This window comes from Oryctolagus cuniculus, chromosome 9 (assembly GCF_051225735.1).
Source record: "Oryctolagus cuniculus isolate XC-2025 breed Fujian yellow rabbit chromosome 9, ASM5122573v1, whole genome shotgun sequence".
In the NCBI taxonomy this organism is placed as follows: domain Eukaryota; kingdom Metazoa; phylum Chordata; class Mammalia; order Lagomorpha; family Leporidae; genus Oryctolagus; species Oryctolagus cuniculus.
Window position 1 is genome coordinate 68,221,135 of NC_142875.1, and position 23,103 is coordinate 68,244,237.

Genomic DNA, 23,103 nt, shown 5'->3' on the forward strand with positions numbered 1-23,103 from the left:
AGAGAAGTCAGCAGTGTGAAAATGGTGAGAATCCAAGAGGGGAGGGGAGAGCTAACGTCAATCCTTGTGTAGCCCATTATCTTCTGCCAGTGAGAACAAGGACTGGCACTGAAACATGGAGAGCACAGGCTCAGATGGAACCCACGCTCCTTGGCAGGACAGAAGCCTGGGTTGGCAGCTCCTACATCTTGGTGATGGGAACTGGGCTGAAATGGAGTTTGTGTTGTGGATCCCATATCCCTGTTCAAGTTGATCACACTGGCAAGCACCTGCCAGGGGATTCCATAGGTGATGGGAGTCCACAGGTGAATGGGGAAGCAGCAGAAGGGTTGCATAAGCACCTCTCAAATACAGCAGAAAGCATCACCTGAAGGCACAAATAGCAGTGGGAACACCAGGAGGGCAGGAAGAATGAGGAAGAGCTGGGGAGGGGGTCCACAGTAGACAACGCACATACATGTACCAGCACAGGCACACATGCATGTGTGTGCACACACACTTACATGCATACACACAAAACCTCCTATACTCTTTGCCGTGCCTACATGCCAAACACTCAGGTTGAAGGATCAGTGACCAGCTTCATGTCCTGAAATCTTCATTCTCCTGCTATGAGAGTGAAATAATTCATTAGCTCACAGCCAGAAAGCTGATATGAGCCAAGGAATGGCTGATTTTCCTTCTGCCTCAGTGAGTGTGAATTTTACTGTGAAAAGGTCAACTTAGATCCACAAAGTCCACATCAGCAAGGGGTCTTTCTCAAAGCACATGCTACTCCACTCTTGCTGCCGTGTTTGGGTGCAGCAGCTGGCGGTCGTGCAACCCCAGAGGCACCATTCAAGTTGTGCAATACAATGGGAAGAGCACTACTTGTGGCAGGATGCAGGCTGGGGGACCAGCCTCAGCACAGGGGCATGCAACTGGCTGATTTAGATACATCCTTTACTTCTTCATGTCTCAATGTCCTCATCTGGGACGTGAGGGTCCCATCTACCTCTTGTAATGGAAATTCCAAGTGCATTCTGAAATGTATATGCAATAAGAATATGAGTGTTTTCAGAAGATCCATCCATCAGCCCGGCTCCAGTGTTCACTAAAGGCCACACAAATATCCTGAGCGCCCCCCTCCTTCCCCCTTATTTATGCCACCCAGAGATTCCCAGATCTCACCCCCTCTGGATTCAGATGGAATCACGACAACATGAATGGCAGACCACAGACCCCTGTCCTCTGCTGTCCTCCACTGTCCCCCACCGTCCCACACCCCATAGCCTTCCCACTTATTGGGATTCTTCAGTGAGTTCTTCATGTTTTACACGGGTGACTCCTTCTCCCATTGCTGCTCCTGGAGAATAGGACTCAGGGCCCCAGGGTCTCTCACAGCCTCTCCACAGGCACTGCAACTCTCATGGAGGCTCAAAAAAGCAAACAAAAAAACAAAGCTTCAAGGCCCTGGTGCCCATCTCTCCCCAGTTCTGTGTTGTGCTTTCCAACTAAACCCCAAGGAAGAACGGCTTAGGCCCCAAGTCTCACAAAGTTCCTTTAGTTTTTGCTTGCATGCCCTTGTTTTCGTCAAACATGATCCCTGGAGTGGGCTAGGCTGGGACCTTGACACTGGCTCTCCTTTTGTGGTCCCATCTCTCCATCTCTCTCCCTGCATCCTTATCCTTGCCCCAAGCTCTCCTTTCCCTCCTCACCCAACAGGAATCTTCATCCCTATCATTTACAGCTGGCTAGGGGCCCAGAGTCACACCCTGAGTCACAGGTCCAGTTTCCATGTGGATTTGGCCAAGACCACCCTGCTACATTTGATTTAGCAAATGTATACATCAAGGAGCTGGGGAGTCCGGAATTTGGGAGCCATCTTAGCCAGCAATGACTTTGAGTTCAGGCAGGTGAGTGTTTCAATCCATCTCATTACAGTGGTTTGTCCTCATGACTCACACTTAGCAAGTGTCTATTGAGCGCCGCATCAGCGTGTTTTCATCCAGCAGCGAGTGGACTTTAGTCATTGTCCCAATGCTACGTAAATAGATGTGTTCTCACTACACCAGAAAGTAGCCTCTCCTGCTGTCAGCGGTCCTCAGAATCTCATCACAAAGATGACACATTCATTACCACCCCCTCCCAACCCTCTCCCTCCAAGTTCTGTTCAGGAGCCTGCCTCCAGAAGCCCCAGTCCAGCCTGATGGGAAGTGGTGTCTCCTAACTGTCCTTGAGAGTGACTTCCAGGCCTGAGTCTGCTGAGCAGCACTGGGATCCACTCTGGGGCCCTGGTGGTCTCTTGGAGATGCAGTGGCACTTCTGTTAGTGAAGAATTTTCTGACAGTGCACTTGGTGATCAGGAACACCGCCACCAGGGTTAGACATAAAGGTGGGCAGGTGGGGACACACCCCTTAAAATCTGTAAAGTTCTGATAAGCTCCCAATACCCCTGACAGCCTCATTCAGTGATACTTTCTGTACTTCTAAACCTTATTTTATTAGAGAGAGAGAGAGAGAGAGAGAGAGAGAGAGATCTCATTCACCAAATGACTGCAAGAGCTAGGGCTGGGCTAGGACAAAGCCAGGAGCTGGGAACTCAATCAGTAGAGGCCTGTACAATTGTGGTCTGGACACAATGGCCTCATCTCTCTGCAGTAACTTGGGCAGTCTTCAGGCCTGAGTGTTGAAGGATGGACCTAAATTCGCCACACAAACAGAAGATGGTCTCTTAATCAGCAGAGACACTGTGTATAGCATCCATAAAAATCACTCACCCAACAGCAACACCACAAGCTTCAACAGAAAACAAATCTTGGATGATACCATTTAATTCAGTCTCAGACCAGAATTATTCTGGCCCGTCACTCATAAATGCAGCTACAGCTCTTAAAATGGCCAACCGTGTCAGCATTGTCTTGGATCTAGGAGGCATGAGGCATGAAAACCATGCTAAAACTGAGAGTCGCTCTCAGCATGGGATGTGCACACTAGAGGAGATACATTGAAACCCAGGCCAGCTCAGGGAATGTTGGCTCAGTTTTCCACCCCCAATTTTCACTCATTCACTATGTACAATGGTGGGAAAGAATCTCCGCAGGTGTTTTTTTTTTTTTTTTTTTTTTTTTGCAGGCAGAGTCAGACAGTGAGAGAGAGACAGAGAGAAAGGTCTTCCTTCCGTTGGTTCACCCCACAATGGCCACTACCGCCGGCACTGCTCCGATCCAAAGCCAGGAGCCAGGTACTTCCTCCTGGTCTCCCATACGGGTGCAGGGCCCAAGCACGTGGGCCATCCTCCACTGCACTCCCGGGCCACAGCAAAGAGCTGGACTGGAAGAGGAGTAACTGGGACAGAATCTGGTGCCCCTACCAGGACTAGAACCCGGTGTGCTGGCACCGCAGGCGAAGGATTAGCCTAGTGAGCCGTGGAGCTGGCCCCTCTGCAGGTTTTAACATAGTTATTTCTCTCCCTCCTCTCTGCCCTCATCACTTCTAGAGCACATACTTGGTTTTGCTCAAGTAGAATTCAGGTGTGATGCAACTGCCCTGTTTAAAACCCTTTTATCAGAATTGGCCAACAAGTTGCTAAGATTTTCCTTGTAGGGACGGGAACATTAACAATGTAGTCCTATATTCATGTTTTATTGCAAAAACTACAGAGGCATTCAGTGGAGTTTTGTTTAAGAGCCCTATACAATAAGTAACTGGTTTGGGATGGCAAAGCAGTGTTCGCATCATCATCTCCAAAGAGTTGCCAATGACACTGAAGCTGAATCCCTCTTGAAACGCAACTTGAAGATCATTATGTGATGATGATGACGGTGAGTACAATTCTTGACTGCTAATTGATTGTGTATTAGTCACTGTGCATTTATTGATCCACACTCCTTCCCCACTGTAACACTCTTATTCTCCTTGTTTGATAGATGTGGAAACAGGTACAAAGTTTAAGAAAAGTTGCTCAATGTCGTTTAGCAAGTCAATGGCAGAGCAGGGGTCCAGCTGAAAGCACTCTGACTTCAAAGACAGTGCACTGAACTACACATTATATTGTATTTTATTGTCTTAAATGCTAATAGATTTCAACGTAGTTATTGCACTTCGGGGAATCAATCTGCAGCAAAAAAAAAAAAAAAATCCTAATCACAGGCAGTGTTGCATGCCAAAACACTGACCTCACAAGATTATGTTTGGAAGCAACCCAAATGTCCAAGCACTGGGGGAAAGTTAAGAACATTTATATTCAAGGAGTTGAGAAGTTCATACACTTAGAAATGGTAATTGTGACTTCCAGGTAAAGAAGATGGGCACTGGGGCCAGTGTTGTGGTTAAGTTACCACCTGGAATGCCAGCATCCCATATGAGCACAGGTTCAAGTCCCAGCTGCTCAACTTCCGATCCAGCTCCCTATTAACGTGCCTAGGAAGGCAGAAAAAAATGGGACAGTTATTTGGGCCCTGTCCCCAACACGAGAGACCCAGGTGGAGTTCCAAGCTCCTGTTTTCAACACAGCCCAACCCTGGCTGTTACAGTCATTTTTGGGAGTGAAACAGTAGATGAAAGATCTCTTTGTCTCTCCACCTCTGTAACTCTGCCTTTCAAATAAATCAATCTTAAAAAAGAAGAAGGTGGATATTTACATTTACTATTACCCCTTTCCTAAATGATAGTGAGGGGATCTTTTTACTTAAAAGCTTAAAGCCACAAGGACTAGGATAAAAGAAAAGCAAACAACAGCAGTTTAATTTCAAAGCTTGAAAGTATAGTTTAGCAAGTAGTATATGAGGAGATTTCAAAGAGTTCCTTGAAATATGGAATTAAAAGGTAATGTTTTAACTTTTATTTTAAAGTTATGATAAAATAAAATCATAGATTAAAAAATAATAAAAGATAATGAGGATTTTTCATGATTTTTGGAAGCCCTTTCATGTGACTTAAGAAATCTGAGAAGGTCAATTTCAAAATTGACAGTAGGGAAAGGCATGAGTCAATCAAATTTATATCATAGGATTCTTCAAAGACTCAGATAGTGGAGAGAAGGGAAAAGAACTAAATGGATGTGAAGAGGCTAAAAGTCTAAAAACTTTACAAAGGCAGAAATGTTTATGTTTTATTCACTCTTGCCTCCCCAGCGCTTAAAATGGTGAGTGCCTGACACACAGTAGGTACTCAGTAAACCGTGAGTGGATGGGAAAAGCCGGCACAAGTGAAGCAAGATTTAAGAGGACATTTTCGTAGGAAGCTGAGATTCCTGTCCCACACCCCAGTCCCAGCCCAAGAATGTTTGCGGGCAAGGGTTTGACCTCCAGGCAGGAAATTGGAAGAGCATTCTCTGGGGAATCTGCCAGAACAAGGGAAAAGAAGGAAAACACTGACACTGGGCTCTCAATGAAAATTTCCAGACAGTTCACCCTGGAGAGAGGATGACAACGAGGGTCACCTCGGCCCTGGACTCAGACCTGATATGTGGGACTTTCAATGCTAAAACTGGGACAACCCCAGGCAAACCAGGTACTAAAACACCCCCACCACAACCAATCAGCCCCACCCATATGCTTAGAATTCCCAGTCACTCAACTCTGATCAAACTGACTCAGATATGTTCTAGATTACCAAACATCTGAGCAAACTTAGTAGCTTGAAATGCAGAGACCAAAACAAATATCCAGTATAAAGCAACGTGGAGAAAACCAAGATGTGAAGAGAAGGAAAAAAAATGAACTCACTGGTATCCTCAGAGAGATAAGAGAATATTCTAATTATAAAAAGGAACAGAGAATTTGAGATTAAAGATAAGAAAATTAGAAAATCAATTTAGGAGACACAATAGTAGGAGTTCTAGTAAAAGAGAATAAAGATCAGAAGAGAGAAATTATTAACAAAATAATCCGAGAACATTTCCCAAAACTGAGAAGTTGAATTTTCAGGTTGAAAGAGTCCATTCACTGACTAGTATATTAGGTGAAATTAGATCCACACACAGCTAAACAAGCAATGTGAAACTGTAGATCACTAGGTACATAAAGAAGCTCCTACAAGGGAAAAAATTGGTCTCAACCACACACACACACACATACACACACACACAGATGAAATAAGAATGGCTACAGTCTTTTAAATAATAAGTATATTTATTCAGAAAGTTATGTAACAATGGAGCAATGTCTTCAAAAATTTGAAGAGAAATTATTTTAAACATAGTAGTTATACCTAGCCAAATCATTAATCAAGCATAGAATGAAAACATTTTCAGGTATGCACGAACTTACCCACTTTCCATGTATCCCTTTCTCAGTAAGCTACTAAAGGATGCCCTCCACTAAAACCAAGAACATAAATCAGAAAAAGGACGACTACCTGCAACACAGAAAAGAGAACATCAACACAGGGGAAGGTGAAGTGAATCCCTAGAATGATTTTGAAGAGAAGTCTTAGTTTAAGAGCTGTGAACCAGACACGGAAGGCAAGCATCACATACTGGAGCATATCACAGGTTCTGGAAGAGTTCTGCAAGATGAAATTGATAGTTTACCCAACAGTCTTATTGCCTTGAAAGGTTTCAACAATTGCTAGAGTATTTGGGATTGAAATTCTCTGTAAAACAAGCAAACAGAACATGATAGGGAACATAGGAAGTTCTCCAGAAAAGGATTATGTTTGTATTTATAACATGGGTTGGCTGCAAATAGCATTTACATAGAAAATGTCAAATAAAGATGCAATAGGAATCAAAACAACATTATAAATGATCAACATTGAAAGAGGGTAAAAATAGAATAGATGCATCTTGGTACAGCGAATAGACAAGGGCAAAGAACTACATTCCCATCTTCCATGTTCAGAAGTCAATAGAGGGCCGGCCCCACGGCTCACTAGGCTAATCCTCCACCTTACGGCGCTGGCACACCAGGTTCTAGTCCCGGTCGGGGTGCCAGATTCTGTTCCAGTTGCTCCTCTTCCAGTTCAGCTCTCTGCTGTGGCTTGGGAGTGCAGTGGCGGATGGCCCAGGTCCTTGGGCCCTGCACCCGCATGGGAAACCAGGAGAAGCACCTGGCTCCTGGCTTCAGATCAGCGCAGCGCACCGGCCTTGGCGGCCATTTTGGGGGTGAACCAACGGTGAAAGGAAGACCTTTCTCTCTGTCTCTCTCTCTCACTGTCTGACTCTGCCTGTCCAAAAAAAAAAAAAAAAAAAAGTCAATAGAGAATTCTTAACATGGAAAAACTGAGATGTAAACCAAGCATATTATTTAGGGACTAGAAATCAAAAGCAAAAGAATCCATTTTTAAGCAGCTGAAGGTGGTTATCAAGATGGGCTTGCAGGATGAAGGTAAGGAACCGGGAAGCAGAGAAATGCTGGTAGAACCGTGACTCAAAGATGTACAAGTAAAATTCAGTCATTTTTAAGTAAACCTTTGGTTGAAGTGTCACTTAAATAGATAAAAATATACAAATTCTAAGTTCAAGTTGTATGCGCCATATAACAGCACCCTAGTCAAGACATCGATCTGGCACCGCCCAGAAAGACCTCTTTGTGAAGTTCCTAGTCACCAACATCCCACTCAGGATAACTGATATCCTGACATATATCATCGTAAATCAGTATCCCCTGCGTTTGGAATTTATATGAACAGAATTATATACATACAATACACTCTTGTTCCTGGCTTCATTTTTCAGTACATTTGTGAGAGTCGTTGTTTTGTTATATGTTACAAGAATTACAATATTGTTGCTTGATATTCCATTGAATGAAAACAATGAAGCTTATTTATCCATTCATCTGTGGATGGGCCTTTGGGTTTTTCCCATTTGAGCATTCTTATATGTGCATGTAAAATGTTTATTAAAGTAAAAATTCTAATGCAGCAACACAAAGATGCACTTTTGATATGAAAAAAGCAGAATATATGGGGCCAGCGCTGTGGTGCAGCAGGTAAAGCCCCAGTCTGCAGCACCGGCATCCCATATGGACTTCCCATATGGACTCTGGTTTGAGTCCCGGCTGCTCCGCTTCTGATCCAGCTCTCTGCTGTGGCCTGGGAAAGCAGTAGAAGATGGCCCAAGTCCTTGGGCCCCTACACCCTCGGGAAACCCGGAAGAAACTCCTGGCTTCAGATCAGTGCAGCTCTGACCATTGTGGCCATTTGGGGAGTGAACCAGCAGATGGAGGGCTTCTCTCTCTCTCTCTCTCTCTACCTCTACCTCTGTAACTCTGCCTTTCAAATAAACAAATAAATCTTAAAACAAGAAAAAGCAGAATAAAAAATTATAGGTATTCCCTTCGATTATAAATTAATCCAACAGCCATAATTTTTGGCATTTACTATGTGCCAGATGCTATCCTAGGCCCAGAGGTTTCAGTGGTGAAAGCAGTTCTGGCCTCTGCCTTCCAGGGACTTAGCAGTACTTCTATGTCTGTTGCACATCTTGAAGCAGAATTACGGTGATCCAATCTAGCTTCCTCTGCAATGCTGATGATGAGAAGAAGAGAAGAGGTTAACTTGGTGAAGGGCCAGAGAGGAGCTGGTTGGAAGAGCATATCGATGAGTAGGAAGAGAACATACAAAAAGTCTGAGGAGGTAAAGGCTACAGCACACCCACAAAATGAGTCCAATCCAGTGTGCCTGGGATATGGGGAGTGAAGAGTGAGCATTGCAGGCCTCAGCTGTCTCAAACGCCAACCACAGGCCCAGCAAGCATACATGAAGAGGGGCCACTGGATTCAGGGCTCTGAGGTCACAGTGACCTTAGCTGGAACAGCTTCAGTGGCATGATGAAGGCAGGGCTCATACCAGGGTGAGTGCAGAATGAGTACAAGGCAAGGTCATGAATATAAAAATTCCTGGAAGAAAACACATGAAGATATAAAGTTAGAAATTGTTAGGATGGAATTATGGATGTCTTAGGTATATCTTTTTTCTCCAAACATTTATGCATACATAAATACTATATAAAAATCATAATAATAAAATATACATAGAATATGTATGATATTTTTGAGGAAATTTGAAGTAGCAAATTCAAATTTTTGAAATATTTACATGAAGACCAGATATTGTTAAATGGGGGATTTTTCCCAATTGTATTCTTAGGCTTTTCTGGGTTGTATTAATGTATCACATGTAAAAATGTGGTACTTTGTGCTTTTGCTTGTTTGGTTTTGGTATTTTTAAATTAATTTTTATTTGTTTATTTGAAAGGCAGAGAGATAGAGAGAGAAAAACAGAGAAAGATCTTTCATCCAGTGATTCACTCTCCAAATACCTTGAAAAGCCAGAGCTGGGCCAAGCCAAAGCCAGGGACCCAGGACTCAATTGGGTCTCTCACATAGGTGACAGGGACTTAAGCACTTGGGCCATCACTTGCTGTCTCCCAGGGCATTTGTTAGCAGGATGCTAGAATCAGAAGGAGAAGTGGGACTTGAACCCAGGCACTCCAATATGGGATGCAGCTGTACCAAGCAGCATTCTACCCACAGCGCCGAATGCCCACTCCCAAAAGGTACTACTTGAAATACATCAGTGACACATTATTTTCACAGTATTGCAAAAAAAAAAATTGTAGATAAGAACAATAAGGAATGTAAGGACTGGAGAGTCCTAATTTTCATTTGCAACAAACTGGAGCAGACTGCCACTGGTATTGAGTGGAAATGGCTTCTTTCTTCAGGGAATGCATGCATTTGTCAGAAATGCTATCTATTTATTTATGCTAAAGATTACAGAAATGGTGAAAGATTTTATTTGAAAACCCAAGATAAAAGTGATCCAAATAATACACAATATTTAAGAAAAAATTACTCTTCCTATCCAGAATTCCTGTATCACTGGAACACGGTTTTCGTGTGGTCCTTAATACTTTGTTCTATGTACTTCATGTACTCACATTGTCTCCCTTGACTTAGTAGCTCATCTCCAATATCTTTCAGCGCCAGACTTTGTAAAGCAATTTTATAATTTCCTCTACATTCATTCATACACACAAGTACATCCATCCAGCATGGTAATTAAGGAGTATAAACCTCCAGTTTTTACAGTCTTGTCTGCTTTTCCTTTTCAAACTTGCCTTGGTTTTCAAGGTCTCTTTCAGCTACTAGGTCATTGCTGTTACTGAATTTGCAGAAATCTAGCACAGCCTGTATTGCATCAGATTTTGGTCTAAGGTCCTCTGAGTAATGAATCATAGTTTTGGACACTCACAATTTTGGCCCACAATTTGAACCAATGCTCATATTACATTCCTTTTCAGGGTTGGTTTCATCAACAGTAGCTCTGTCTTATAATTAACATTATAATTATAATAACATAAGCTTTTGTAATTAATTTCACTCATGCACCCTCTATTCCCAAGAAACAGTGACTCATTATACTTAATTTGCAAAACACACTCTATTTTTTAATTTTATGTTTAACATAATGAGATACAAAATTAATTTATTCAGGGTCTTACAAAAATGAAATTGCTGAGACAGAATTAGAAAGTAATTACCAAGTCCAGGGTCTCAGTGTTGTGTCACAGACATTCTTCTAATATTTACAGTAATTTATCTGTCTACCCACCCAGCCATTCAACCACCCACCCAACCATCCATCTGTCCATCCATTGATCCATTCAGTACAGCTTTATCATGATAGTGCTGTGATAAACCCAATGGAGAAACATAATTAATGATACCACTTTCAGGCAATTGACAAATATAGGAAAACAGGCAACTTAAAAATGATAAATGCAATAATTAGGAATGTGTTGTATGTTTTGCAAATACATCTGTTTTTCTAATATTTCAACTGATTAAGATTTTAGTACTCCCTGTTAAGACCACAGTGTTGTTTCTCAAAGACAAGCAGAATGCCTATAGCAAGCATGTTTAGAAAGATTATACTTATTGAAGAATAGTTTTAGGACTGCTATATAACAGTGTCTTTTTTTATTTTATTTTATTTTATTTTATTTTATTTTATTTTGAGAGAGAGAGAGAAATAATTCCTGTCTGCTGGTTCACTCAAATGTGCACAATGGCTAAGACAGGGATGGGGCAGAAACTAGGAGCTAGAAACTCAATCCAGATCTGCTATGTGAGTGCAGGAAACCAGTCACTTGAGTCATCATTGCTACTTCCTGGGATCTGCATTAATGGGAACCTGGAGTCAGGAGCTGGAGCCAGGCATCAGACCAATACTCCAATATGAGATATGGGTATCATAACTACTAGGCTAAATGTCTCCCTGGGACAGTGCTTTTTGAAGTTCTTTCTTTTTTCTGTTAAGTCATGGAACTTGTCCTTCAAAAGAAATTGTCTGAGCTTATAAACAAAACAAACACAAATGAGCAGCTCAGGATGAAAACAGAATTAATAGATTGGAAGGCCATCAAACAGGCTTGCACAGGGCTCCTCTGAAATCCCCAAGGCTCCTGGCAACATGGTTGAAAATCAGTGAAGAAAGTTCACCAGCTTTCAAGTGCAAGTATCAATATCTCCAATGAATCAAAGTTGTGTCTTCTGTGAAAAATCAGCTCAGGATCTAATCACAGAATCCCATCTGGCTGATCTAAGAACAATGGGCCTGTGGGTAAGAATGTTATGTCCATCCACTTGAGCAATGCGTCTCTCAAACTCGTCAAGTTTATCACTGGCATTATTTTGTCATTGTTGTCATCTAACTTGTATAATACGCCACAGACTTGCAGAAACTTTGAGAAAATGGCTTCCTCTTCTCAAAAACCAAACCACTATCTCTGGGATCTCACTCTACATCAGCACTGGAGATGCAGTAGTTGACAAGGCAGACATGACCCCTTCCCTAAAAGAAGTTGGTCACATGTGGGAATAAACACTGCCATGGAAGAGCCAATATAAAAGAGCTCAAGGTTATTGTAGCTAGTACTCCTATAACTGTCTCATCATTTGACTCAGATTAATTGTAGTTACCTGCTAAATGCTATGCACTCCATTAGACAGAGGAAGATAAAAACAACGAATAAAATGCAACCTTCACTCTCAGGAAGCTCATGATATAATATATTACAAGGAAAAGGCAAGCCTACAAATGGCATGCCACTAAATGTCAAAGTGGATTTCCATAGTCGTCCCTAAAGAGGGTGAGATTAGACTGCTCATTACAATTAAGTATGCAAAAACTGGCTGCAAGCCTCAGTAAATGGTAAGTTGTGGGAGGGAGGACCTTAAAGGACTTTCCATGGTCTCCTGTATTTGAGAGGGCAGCAGGAAGACAGAGAGGTCAATTCATGATCATTTCACTCAGATGTTTCACTTGGATTTAATTTACATACCTGTTCCTTGCCCATATTCCCCATCCATCCCCATGCATCTGGCTGCCCCTCGTCCTTGACCCCCATTCAGCCCCCCCACCATTAAATGTCCATCAGGTCACCAGGCTCATGGATTCAGCTTACTAAGTATATCTTGAATATACCCACTTTTTCTGTTCTTCATGCCTAGGTACCTTATTTTCTGTATAGCATTTATAAATGTTATAATAATTAATCATCCAAATAACTAGTCATTAACTAATTGCCCTTCAAATCATCATTCACCAAATTACCCCCACATCAACTGAAATCTCCATCATGCCAACGATGGTATCTGCTTTATTCTCAGCTGTATCCCCAGTGTCTAGAGCAGGGTCTAACATAGAGTATGCGCTCTCTGAGGGAAGGAAGGGAGGAAGGTAGGAAGGGAAGAAAGAGAAGAAACCCAAACAGTTATGATCAGCTCTTTCATTAAACTCCTTTATGATTATGTGAAAACAAAATATGATAAAAATGTTATATTTTGTAATTTTTAATTTGAAATGCTGAGTTAGAAAGAGAGAGAGAAACAGAGAGAGACAGAGAGAGAGAGAGATCTTCTATCTGCCTATTCATTCCCCAAATGGCCACAATAGCCAGGGCTGGGCCAAGCCAAAGCCAGGAGCCAGGAGGTTCATCCAGGTCCCCATATCGGTACAGGGGCCCAAGTGCTTGGGCCATCTTCCACTGCTTTGCCAGGTGCATTAGCAGGGAGCTGGATTGGAAGTGGAGCAGCCAGGACATGAACTGGTGCCCATATAGGATGCTTGCATTGCAGGTGGCACCTTAATCCACTGTGTCACAATGCTGACCCCAGTATTTTCTATTTCACTATAAGCCAATATAATTACTTCATGGAAATAATCAAGTCCTGACAATGTCAACTATTCAGATTTACTGTAAATGTTGATATTCAGTTTAAAGATTAAAAAAACATAACTGCATATCCCTTTAGGAATTGATTCAATGCAGCAATAGAGCCCAGTTGTTCACATTTTGAGGCTTTTAATTAATTTGCTGGTCTATAACACTGTATGCCTTGTGCAACTGAATTTGCCATGCCCATATGGTGGCCCTGCCAAGCACCCAGCACCTGACTCAGAGTACATACTGGACACCTGCATGAAGGAATCCAAGCTTAGCATCCGTGGTATGTGCTGTTTACGTCATGTGCTGATTTCACTTACCAGGAAATATGTAGCCTTTTGTGTCCACTGTTGGCTTGCAAACAAGTCCTCTGCTCATTGAGATTGTCTCCTAACATGGTCACAAGTTGTGTGTGACTCGTGCCAACATTTCCCCGATGAACACACTTTACAACAGAACTGAATCTCAATCAGATTTCTAAGGCGGGAGGGGCCTCCATCTCACCCTGCAAAGAATAGAACCTCTTTCATGATTTGGTAACCAGTCATGTATCACCCTCTGAGTGCCTGCTGCAGGCATCTGCATGTCACAAAATCCCAGTGTTCCTCAAGGGTTTGACTTCTAGCTGGATGCTGTTTATCCAGTCCAGACCACAGTTCCCACCCAGCAAAGTCTACCTCATATGGTCCATTTCATCTGCCTCCAGTCTTGGAAAAGGTTAAAACTTTGCAGAAGCTTAATGAACTGTGTCCTGCTCTGAGAAGTACAGATTTGTTATTGCTTTATACAGAAATGAAACAAGTGGAATAAGAACAGGAGTGGATTCTATGAGTCACAGGATGTGGGTGAAGAGCTCAAATTAAATTGAGCACTTAAGTACTAATTCATTGAACTGAAAGGCCAGGAAATTTGAGGTCAAGGTCGTCCCTGGCACCAATGAACTGGTTGAACTTGAGCAGATCACAAAATTGGGCCTCTGTTTCCACACCTCCAAAATGGGAACAATAATTTCTGCCCTAACATCCTTTCAGGACTGATAAAAGCATGAGAGTATAGGTGTGTAACACTAATGAAAACTATAAACTAACAGATATTCCAAAGAAGAGAAAAACCCTAAAATCACTCCAGCTGGGAACTAGAAATAAGTGGGTGAGTTCCTTTACAACTAGCACATTTTTCTAAGTTAATATTAAATTTAGCATTTCTTGAGCATGCCTCTGTGTTTAAAGAACAAATTTTTAGATTCAGGAAGGACCACAGAGCAAAGACAGTTCATGACTCAAATTTTCCTACAGAAAAGGCAGATGTGTTCATTCATATGTCTGTGCAGTCATTCTAAAAGGAATCATTCAATTGCACAACTGTTTATCAAATGCTGACTGTGCCCTGAGCACTGGCCTAGCCACAGTACATGTGACAGGGATAAAAGCAATTCTGAAATCCCTGCCCCTGGGATATTTTTTTTTTTTTTCGAAGAAAGAATGAACCTGACATGATTTCCACTCTAAAGTAGGTACAAACTAGTTGAAAAGGAAAGGCCATAAAATAAAACTGAATCATTTTCATGTTTTTAGAAGCAAGGGGACAACATAGATTTTCCTGGATCAGTGTACAGCACCCATATTGGGACACAGGCATGCTTTAGTAGCTCCAATCTTAAATCCTCCATGGAGTTTATTTGCTTCTACAACAAAATTTCTTACAAGATTTGCCTGTGGCCGGTGCTATGGCACAGCATGTCAAGCTTCTGCCTTCTGGCTGGCATCCCATATGGACGCTGGTTCAAGTCCCAGCTGCTCCACTTCCGATTCAGCTCCCTGTTATTGCACCTTGGAAAGCAGTGAAGGGTGGTCCAAGTACTTTGGCCCTTGCACTCACATGGGACACCTGGAAGAAGCTCCTGGCTCCTGGCTGCAGCCATCTGGTGAGTGAACCAGCAGATGGAGGATCTCTGTTTCTCCTTGCCTCTCTCTCTTTCTCTCTCTAACTGTGCCGGTCAAATAAATAAATGAATCTTGGCCGGCGCCGCGGCTCACTAGGCTAATCCTCCGCTTAGCGGCGCCGGCACACCAGGTTCTAGTCCCGGTTGGGGCGCTGGATTCTGTCCCGGTTGCCCCTCTTCCAGGCCAGCCTTCTGCTGTGGCCAGGGAGTGCAGTGGAGGATGGCCCAGGTGCTTGGGCCCTGCACCCCATGGGAGACCAGGAAAAGCACCTGGCTCCTGGCTCCTGCCATCGGATCAGTGCGGTGCGCCGGCCGCAGCGCGCCGGCCGCGGCGGCCATTGGAGGGTGAACCAACGGCAAAGGAAGACCTTTCTCTCTGTCTCTCTCTCTCACTGTCCACTCTGCCTGTCAAAAAAAAAATAAAAATTAAAAAATAAATAAATAAATAAATAAATCTTAAAGAAAAAAATGTGCCTGTGGTCACTGTCTCCATGTCCTCACCACACTTGCCCTCCTCAAACCAAAGCAATTGGGATTCTCTTCTCACCACTTTGCGGAGCCTGCTCTTGCCCACGCCACATGTGGTGTACATCAGGTAAAGGAAGTTGTCATATCTCACCATTATTTGAAGTCATTGACCACTCTCTTTGAAAGAAGATTGGTTTCTCTTTTGTTAACTTCTGTGACACTGTGATCTGTTGGCTCTCCATCTATTTGGCCACTGTAGTCTTTTTTTTGCTGGTTTCTCATCCTCTTCTAAACTTTTAATGTAGGAATGGCCTAGCAAGGGTGGGGAACGTCTGGCCTGTGGGTTGGATAAGGTTCACTAAATCATTTAGTCAAGCCCAACCAAGGCAACCACAGGCGGGACTTGAAATTCAATACATCTACAGTGGGCTCATTTTTAAGCTGATCATTTTGTATGGCCTTGAATGATGCCATGGATATCCAAATGGCCCTTGGCAGAAAAAGGTTTCCTCCCCTCTGGCAGAGGCATGTCTTGGGCTTCCTTCTCTACCTAAACTTACTTCTGGAGTGATTTCATGCTGTGTTATGTTTTAGTTATCTGGTTACATCTGTCTACCCACTTGTCGATAACTATATCTCCACCTATCTCATTAGTCTATACTTCAGTGCTCCCCTGTGCTCCAGAACCATATATCCAGCTGTTTGTTTGACATTTCCAGTTGTGTGTGTGTGTGTGTGTGTGTGTGTGTGTTTGGGACAGGCAGAGTACAGTAAGAGAGAGAGAGAGAGAAAGCTCTTCCTTTTTCCATTGGTTTACCCCCACCCACCCCCGAGTGCCACTACGGCCAGCGCGTTGTGGCCAGTGCACTGCACTGACCCAAAGCCAAGAGCCAGGTGCTTCCTCCTGGTCTCCCATGCGGGTGCAAGGCCCAAGGACCTGGGCCATCCTCCGCTGCACTCCCGGACCACAGCAGAGAGCTGGACTGGAAGAGGAGCAACCGGGACAGAATCCAGCGCCCCAACCGGGGCTAGAACCTGGTGTGCCGGCGCCGCAGGCGGAGGATTAGCCTAGTGAGCCACGGTGCCGGCCTCCCAGTTGCTTTTCTAATAAGCATGTCAAACAACATGACCAAAGCAGACCCCCTCATTACCTCCCGGAAGCCTGCTCCTGCCTGCAGTTCCCTAGCTCAGTATCCAAGCCAGAAAGTAGGGTTTTCTTGCTGATTCCCTTGTGCTTGCTTGCCATCCCAGCACATCAGCAAGTCTTATTGATTCTGTCCTCCAAACACTTCTTGAACCAGTCCACAGCACTGCGTCTCCATCAGCTTCATCTCCCTTTCCTCCCATGCCTGCAGTGACACAGTCTTTGCTCTGTTCCTCAAATGTGCACAGTCATTTCTGCCTTTTCACAGGCAGCTTCCTTTGCTCAGAATTTTCACGGTTCTGATCTTGGCATGACTGGCTCCTTCTTTTCACTCAGATTTCAAATTAAATGTCAGCTCTTCAGAGGTGTCTTCATGAACTGTCTGTTGAAGGCAACCACCCAGACACTTGTCTATCCTTCTGTTTTAATATTATAAAACATTTACCTATTTAATGTTATAAAATGCTATACACATTGTAAACCACACAGACTTGGTAAAATGTTTAGCACTTAATGAGAACACTTATATAAGATGTTTGTTTACAACCTGTTTCTTTCCAGAACAAGTTAAACTCCATGAGAATGGATTTTTGATCACTGCTTTATCCTTGGTGCCTAGAATAGAACATAAAACAAGCACATACGTGTTTATTGAACAAACAAACAAAAAAACTGGAATACACACCCACATCAAGAGAATTGGGGCCAGAGAGTCTGGTTTATATGAGTTTATTCCCTATTGTTTCCTCTTAGGCCCAATACATTTCAACACTGATTCTGTAAACTTATTGGTACAATTGCATTTAACTAATTCATCCTTGCTTGTGCCATTTGTATTTCCTATTTTATCACCCAGTGGTGCTTGTAGAAAATGAAGTGAAAATAAAATAAGATAGGAGTAAAAGTTTCCAGGGTTTTGTTTCTATGCTACAAATCTCTAGAGAAAGTGTAAAAAAAAAAAAAACTCTCAAAACAAAGGGAAAATTGCAATTATTTGGATGAATCCTAATATGATAGCATTCCTAGGGTTTTGTTTATTGATATTTCCTTCCACTTACTTCAAGAATTTGAATTCTATGGCTGCATCTAAAAAACATACCTTTTTCTCAAGGAGGGCCAGTCTTAACCTGTTAAGCAATCTCTGGCACTGTGTAGAGCATAAAGGCAAATTTCTGCAACCAGCTCACCCTAGCCTGTGTCCATGAGAGACACTGCTCTTCTTCATGGATTTTTCCCCATTAATTCCAAATAGGACCTCAGGAACCTCCTCAACACCATGTTCTGGAAAGCCACTACCAATGATCATAGTCTGTACACAAGATTATACCTGTTTGCCATCACTGACAGATAAAGTAAAGGTTAGATGTGGTAAACCTAGATCTAATGACTTGATTGTTAGATTTAAGAGCAGTTTTGCTCTTAGAGTCTTGAGATCTTGCAAAGACTTGGTAAATGATTTGTGTTGATTTATCTGAAACTGCTGATAAGGAACTAAGCTCAAAGCTTTGCTGACCTGGAGACTTTCCTATTCCTTCCAGGGAAGACTTGCTTATGCTTCTAGTATCTCTGCTTTAGCTGGTACACCCTGGAGGGCCCAATCATATCTTCGTGGTTCACCGTGGTTTTGTACCCCACAAGCTGCATGCAAGATGCCGTTGTGCAGAGGGAGCAGGCATTTGGGTCTTACTCATGGCTGTGCCGATTACCAGCAATGTGCCTGAATTAACCCCTTAGATTAACCTCTCATCCTTCATCTCCAACATGAGAAAAGGAATACTCACTGCTGCTGGTTGGAGATCAGTTTTAGTGTCATGCAGAAGCTCATGTGTTAAAGGCTCAGCTCCAGGGTGGTGCTATTGGGAGAGGGTGGAGACTTGAGCCAAGTATGGTATGTAAGAGGTGAACCTAGTAGAAGGTCCTTGGCCCACAGGGAGCATAGCCTCAGAAGGTAGTTCTCACGAAAGGATTTATTATATAAGCCTGCACCAGCCCAGCTGCTCTCCCTCTCTGCTCCCTGGCTTGCCATTTGATCCTTCCACTGTGCTCACTCCACTGGCCCTCAACAGAGGCCAGTCCATTGGGGCTGACAATTTGCAGGTTGTGAACCTTCAAAACCATGAGCTAAAATAGTTCTCAACTTTTCTCAGGTATTTCAATTATAGTGATGAGAAGTTGACTAATTAACCTTCCTTGTAGAGTCATTGCAAGTATCAAAGATAACAGAAAGTGCTGGCACAGAGTAGATATTTGATGAACAGTTCGTGGGGGCTTCAAAAATTCATTAAAGAATGGAATTTTAAAGTGTGTGTTTTCTTTTTTATTTTTTTCAAGATTTATTTATTTGAAAGACAGAATTACAGAGAGAGGTAGAGACAGAGAGAGAAAGAGAGGTCTTCCATCTGCTGGTTCACTTCCCAAATGGATGCAACGGCCAGAGTTGAGCCAATTCAAAACCAGGAGCCAGGAGCTTCTTTTGGGTCTCCCTTGTGGGTAGCAGGGGTCCAAGGACTTGGGCCATCCTCTGCTGCTTTCTCAAGCGCATTAGCAGGGAGCTAGATTGGAAATGGAGCAGCTGGGACTGGGATATGGGATGCCGGCACTGCAGGCCAGGGCTTTAACCCTCTACGCCACAGTGCCAGCCCCAGTAGTGCATATTTTCAATGATATGTATAATTTTTTGTCAGAGAAGGCTCCTGTCTGCTGGCTTTCTTCCCAGATGCCCACAGTGGCTGTAGCTGAGCTGAGGCCAAATCCAGGACTGTGGAACTCAATCCAGCCTCTCCTCATGGGTGGAGGAAACCCAATTAATCAAGTCACACCACTGCCTCCCAGGGTCTTCACTGTTGAAAGCTATAGTCAGAAATCAAACTTTGAGGCTAAGTGCCTGCTTCCTTAATGAACATTTTGAAGGTCATTTGTATAACCTGATAAGCTGAGAACTTCTGCAAGACCCACAGCTAGAAAAAGAAGCAGAGGAATCAAATTGCCTTCTTCACAATAAATGTGACATGGTCAATTCAGTCTCTTGGGGCCACAAGTGTCTGCAGATGTCAGGAGGTTGTCAATGGGAAGAGAAAGGCAAGAACATCATCTGGGAGTGGGCGTTGGGTGGAGAAAAAGTCCCGGATGAAGCAAAGCATTGAAATACCTCCTTCCAGGTCCATGATCAATGGCCCGTGCCACCCTCAGTCATCTCTAGTAAAGCATTGCTATGAATCATAGATGGAGTAGGGAGAGATCCATGGTCATTCTAGCTTCCACTTTGTTAGTTTTTATTAAGAGCCAAGGGTTTGATCGTCTTCTCCAAGTTGGAGTATGTGGAAGCGGTCTCCTTGCTGACCCTATCACTTCCACCTCGTGGACGGTCCCTCGCACACTAGGATAAAATGTCAAGGCAGTAGAGCCTGCTTGGCAGGGAGCCACTGGGAAAGCACTCTGACCAGAGGTAAAGCAGCAGCAGCATCTGCCTTCTATGGTGGCCAAAGGATGTTGTTTTGGCAGGAACAGAAATCTCAGAGTGACAATGGACAAGTCAGGCCATGCCACTTAGAGCCACAGGCCTCTGCCGGTCTCACACATCTGTTAGGTTAACTGCTCCTACTCAGAATACCCAGTCTAGGACCTTCTACAGCCATAGAAACAAAAGCTACTGTCATCAGCAACATGCTCAGAAATGTTAACAGAAATACTGGGTAAGTCGAGATGATTAGAGAGTCTTACTTTTTTTTTCTTAAAAAATGTACCACAGATAGATGCTACCAGGACAATTCTTTTACTTTTATTTTCCTTTTAAAGACATCTATTTATTTGAAAGTCAGAGTTACAGAGAGAAGGAGGGAGAGAGAGAGAGAGAGATCTTCCATCTGCTGGTTCACTCTCCAGACGGCCACAATAGCCAGTGCTGGGCCAGGCCAAAGTCAGGATCCAGGAGCTTCATCTGGGTCTCCCATGTGGGTGGCAAGGGCCCAGACACTTGGGCCATCTTACAGTGCCTTTTCCAGGCCATTAGCAGAGAACTGGATCAGAAGTGGAGCAGCCAGGATATAAACCAGTGCCTATGTGGGATGCTGGCATGGTAGGTGGCAAGCTTAACCCATTACATCACAACGCCGGCCTCACCAGAAAAGTTCTTGATTGAATGAGTCGAAAACAAATAATCTCAGAGGCTGTGACTTAGAAATGATATCTGGGCTGGTGGTGTAGCATAAGAGGTTAAGCTGCTGACTGCAATGCCGGCATCCCATATGGGTGACGGCTTGAGTGCCGGCTGCTCCACTTCCAATCCAGCTCCCTCTTAATGCTCCTGGGAAAGCAGCAGAAGATGGCCCCAGCCCTCGGGCCCCTGCACCCACGTGAGACACCTGAATGAAGCTCTTGGCTTCAGCCTGGCCCAGATCCAGCCATTTCTGCCATTTGGGGAGTGAACCAGCAGATGGAAGATCTTTCTCTAGCTCTGTGTATGTGTGTCTCTTCCTCTCTCTGTGTAATTCAGGACTCGAACCCGGGCCCATATTGGATGCCAGCACCACAGGCAGCGGCTTTACCTGCCATGCCACAGTGCCAGCCCCATAAAATAAATCTTAAAAAAAAAAAATGACATGCTTTACACTTGATCTTAGCCAAAAGTCCGAGAAGCGATGCTCATGAGCTTTAACAAACAACCTGAGTTTTAAATGTTGACTCCCCTCCCTCTCTGCCTAAGAGTGTACTCTTGCTCTTTAAGCAGGCTACACATTGCTGAGAGTAGCTACAATAAAGAATACATTCAGACTCCAGATCACTGTACTCCAATTGCAACAACAGATGGTGGGGCTGTTACAGGTTAGCAGGAGTACTATAGGTCAGGCCCAAGTCCGAAGGGTTAGCCAAGAAAGGGAATACGCACCATATTTCTCGCTGTCCTCCCCATGGCTCTAAGCAGGGCAGTCTATCATTTTTCTTAGTGTTACCTTCACCTGCTTGACCTAAGAATGTACAAATGAAAAGCTAAATGGGAGAACCCTGTACTATCATTGATTTCTTTTCACAAGAAGCTATGACCTCAAGCTTAAGAAAATGTCTTTTAAATCATGGAGCCATAGATTTGGGATGGAACTGAAGTAAAGGATTATTTTACAGAGAATGCATGCCAGCCCTTCAGCCTGGTCTTACAATTCCTTCACTGTAAGAGATTCTACATCTGCCTTTATGGCATATTCTAAGGCTTAAGAGTTTCTCCGATCCAAAGGCCCTGTATCACATCTAACTTAAGGTTTTTTTTTTTTTATCACAATCAAAACCCACTGGTTCAAGTTCACAGTGCAAATACAAAAGAGATGCTTGCTCTCCTCCTCACATGTGTGTTTTACCTATTGGATGACCTTTAATCTTGTTTTCATTCAGGATTTCTATCTCCCAGTTATTGAATGATTGAGGTGTCTGCCAACAATTTTTAATTATAGTTTCTCCTCTCTGGCCAATGAAAATCTTTTCCTCTTTGAAAATGTCTCAGTAGGCCAGCGCCGCGGCTCACTAGGCTAATCCTCCACCTTGCGGCGCCGGCACACCGGGTTCTAGTCCCGGTCGGGGCGCCGGAGTCTGTCCCGGTTGCCCCTCTTCCAGGCCAGCTCTCTGCTATGGCCCGGGAGTGCAGTGGAGGATGGCCCAAGTCCTTGGACCCTACACCCCATGGGAGACCAGGAGAAGCACCTGGCTCCTGCCATCGATCAGCGCGGTGCACCGGCCTCAGCGGGCCAGCCGCGGCGGCCATTGGAGGGTGAATCAACGGCAAAGGAAGACCTTTGTCTCTCTCTCTCACTGTCCACTCTGCCTGGAAAGAAAGAAAGAAAGAAAGAAAGAAAGAAAGAAAGAAAGAAAGAAAGAAAGAAAGAAAGAAAGAAAGAAAGAAAGAAAGAAAGAAAGAAAGAAAGAAAGAAAGAAAGAAAGAAAGAAAGAAAGAAAGAAAGAAAGAAAGAAAGAAAGAAAGTCTCAGTGATTTCACATAGAAGTCAGATCTGAATCGCCCTCCCTGGTCCACTGCATGGCTCCATCCTGTTTGCCCAAACCTCCTGCTCTCCTGAAGTTACTTTCGTTGGCCCAAGAACAGAAATCTTCAGTCCTCTTTTCACCCGTGTTGACACTTGTCTTAGTCCATTTTCTGTTGCTGTAACAAAGCACCTGAGACAAGGTTATTTACAAAGAAGAGAAGTTTATTTGACTCATGGTTCTGGGAACTCCATGAGTGTGACATTGATGTCTCCTGGGCAGCTGGTGAGGGCCTTCAGTGTGGCAGAAGGAAGCACATGGTGATAGGGGGCAAACGCACACCAGCTCAGGTTTCTTATCCTCTTTCTATAAATCACCAGTCTCATCATGGCAGCACAACATTGATGACCTTGTCCAATCCCAATC